The 3,208-nt window shown below is 48.6% G+C and overlaps 1 protein-coding gene across 1 annotated transcript in view; it reads left to right on the forward strand.

Annotated features, from left to right (window-relative positions):
• Nucleotides 1–3,208, forward strand: part of Capn9 (calpain 9) — a 40,842-nt gene that overhangs the window by 329 nt on the left and 37,305 nt on the right. The gene's annotated exons all lie outside the window — the stretch shown is intronic.

Genomic DNA, 3,208 nt, shown 5'->3' on the forward strand with positions numbered 1-3,208 from the left:
GGGGGGGTGGTAGGGGATAGAATTAGGGATAGAGGGAGAGAGTGCGCTGGGTCTGAAGAGGGTGGAAGGGAAGAACCAATCACATATAAGCCCCCCCCTTTTTAATAGGAGGCTTTCTAGTAATGTATTGGCTAGAGACACAGATACATGGTCCCCAGTGTATCTGGCTGCACCCTTCTGGCCTTTCAGAAGCTCTGAGTTCTGCTGAGTTTAGAGACACATGGAGAGAAGGTCTCTCACCTATGACTTGTGAGCAGTGATGCTCTAACCCAAGCATAAATCTCTGGCTGCTTGCTCTGTCAGAACACAAAGGCAAACTAGCCACGGTGGGAGGTGATGGGTTAACATATGATGTACTCGGAGGCCAGCCAGCCTTGCTCTGAGGCTTTTGGCCCAGAGCTGAGGGGGCACTATGGGGCTAACTGGATGTTAGCACAAGTTCACAGGCAGTGTGTGATGTCTGGGGCCTAGGTAGAGCAGGGCTACTTATTCAAAGCAGCACACACCTCTGATGTCCCTAAGAGGCAACAGCTGGTGCTCAAGACGCAAGGTCAAGGTCAATATTTGCAGTACCTGGTTAGTCAGAGCCCTCCCTGTGAGCCATAATGCTGCACTCTCTGGGTGGGAACAGCTGGTGTGTGTACAGGGAGGGGCAGTGTGCTCACTGCTGGATCTGAGTGGGTGGCCCTTCACCTTCTCATCTAGAGACGACTGAGGAAGGACCAGGCAGCATACAGGTGTCCTTAATACACAACATTTTCTCTCTCACTGTCAGCTGCTGTGTGCTTCTCCATTGTTGGTAGCTCAGAATCTCATCTGTTTGTTTGTTTGTTTGTTTGTTTGTTTTTTGAGACACGGTTTTTCTGTGTAACAGATTCATGATTGTTCTGGATTCACTCTGTAGACCAGGCTGGCCTCTGTCTCCCTAGTGCTGGGATTAAAGGACTGTGTCATCATATCTGGCCAGAATCTCATCTCTAAAATTCATTTGTTTATTTACTATTTTTAAAAAAAGATTTTATTTATTTCATGTCTGTGAGTACACCATCATTGTCTTCAGACACACCAGAATAGGGTGTCAGATCCCATTACAGATGGTTGTGAGCCACCATATGGTTGCTGGGACTTGAACTCAGGACCTCTGGAAGAGCAGTCAATGCTCTTAACGGCTGAGCCATCTCTCCAGCCCTGTTTATTTACTTTTACTACATTTATTTGTATATGTGTGTGCACACATGAGTGCCACAGCTGCCATGCAAAGGTCAGAAAACAACTTGCAGGAACAGGATTTCTCCTATTATGTGGGTCCCAGGGGTCAAACTCAGGCCATAGGCCTTGGCTGCAAGCTCCTGCACCTGCTGAGCCTTCTCACCAACCCTTCTTTCCTTCGTTTTAAATGTGGGCTCAGACATGCCATAATACATGTGTGGAAGCCAGAGGGCAGCTCAAGTGCTTAGGACTACATGCAAGTGTCTTTAGCTACTGTGCCATCCTGCCAGCCTTCAGATCTCATCTCTCTATAGCTACCTCCTCCTATCGAGCATCACTGATGTGAATGTGCTCAATATGCAGCACTTCTGACTTACAAAGAACACCTCCACAAGACGGCAGGGCTCCTCAGGGCCTTAGTCATGAAGCAGGAGGGTGTCGTAGATTGCTTTCTGCTGGTGTTATAAACACCATGACCGGAAACAACTCAGGGAGGAAGAGTTCTTTCACCTGAGTAGTTATAGTCCACCATAGGAGTCAGAACAGGGACTCGAGGCAGGAACCTGGAGACAAGAACTAAAGAAGAGACCATGGCGGTGTGGGGGACACTGCTTTCCGGCTTGTTTGCCATGGCTTGCTCGGCTACCTTTCTTATACAACCCAAGGCTACTTGCCCAGTGACGTTATGGTAGGTGACACTGATCACAATGGGCTAGGCCCTCCTACATCAACCATTAATCAAGAAAATGCCCCACAGGACGATTCGATGGAGGCAATTCATCAACTGATGTTCTTTCTTCCACAATGGCTCTAGCTTGTATCAAGTTAACAAAAACTAATCAGTGCTTACCGCTGTTTCCCACCCTGGAGAATGAGCAGTTGATAAGTATGTATATACATGTATGTGTTTGTTTTAGATTGCGTACGTGTGTTGTGTACACACATTGGTGCACATCTGTGTGTACATATGTCTTCACATGTATGCACATGTGTCTGTGTACACCGGCAGTACTAGCCTCGATCAGTGAGGCAAAGATCCTCATGGGAGAGGGTAGTATTGATTACTATTTTGATGTCTTAATTTTGGGGGACAGCAAGGAGCATTGAGTGCTCCTGGTAGAACCTAGGGGTGGCTTTCAGGATCTCTCTCTCTCTGGGCACCTGGAAGTCACTGTAAGTTAGTTTAGTTCTCTGCATGTGGCCAATAGCAGTAAAGGTGGGCCATGTGGGTTGAATGAGCGAAATGCTCTCCGCTCTGTAAGACAATGGACATTTTTAACGTGAAAAAGCACATGTCTTACGACACATAAAAGTGACCTCTGATAGCACTTCAGTAGCCCGTGGTCATTCTTAGGCTGATTTCCAGCACTCAGGGCGAAGACAAACAGGTCCATGGCTGCTGCCCAGGCTGTGTGTGTGCTGTACGAAGTGGCCAGCAGCTGCCTAGGCTGTGGGTGCATTTCATCCAGTGAGGAGCAGCGGCCTGGGCCATGGACTGCAGGTACAGTTCATCCAGTCCTGGGAATTGCTGATCATCAAGATCTTGAGAAATTGTCCTCAAGACTTGGATGCCTCATCCCAGGAGATTCACAGCTTGGCCTGGTCACTTCTGGCCCTGGGCAGCTTGCCCTTCCATCTCAGGCTGCTACACACACTCATGCTCCCTGTGTTGCCTGATTAGGGAAGGCTGGAAGAAGTTGCTCTAGAAGCTTCTAGGAGCAGACTTACTGGGGCCACGGATTTCAACACTCTCAACTCACGCATGTGTTTTGTGCATGTAAGTGCATATTTGCAAGTGTGTTGTGCATGCCGGTGTGCATACGGTGCACATGTGTATCTGCATGCGCTCTGCATGTGTGCACACACATGTGTGTTGGCATGTACCCTGTGCATGTGAGTGTCTCTGTGCATACCTACATACAAAAATAAGCTACATGCCGGGCGGTGGTGGCGCACGCCTTTAATCCCAGCACTTGGGAGGCAGAGGCAGGCGGATTTC

The sequence above is a fragment of the Mastomys coucha genome, unplaced genomic scaffold (genome assembly GCF_008632895.1).
Source record: "Mastomys coucha isolate ucsf_1 unplaced genomic scaffold, UCSF_Mcou_1 pScaffold22, whole genome shotgun sequence".
In the NCBI taxonomy this organism is placed as follows: Eukaryota; Metazoa; Chordata; class Mammalia; order Rodentia; family Muridae; genus Mastomys; species Mastomys coucha.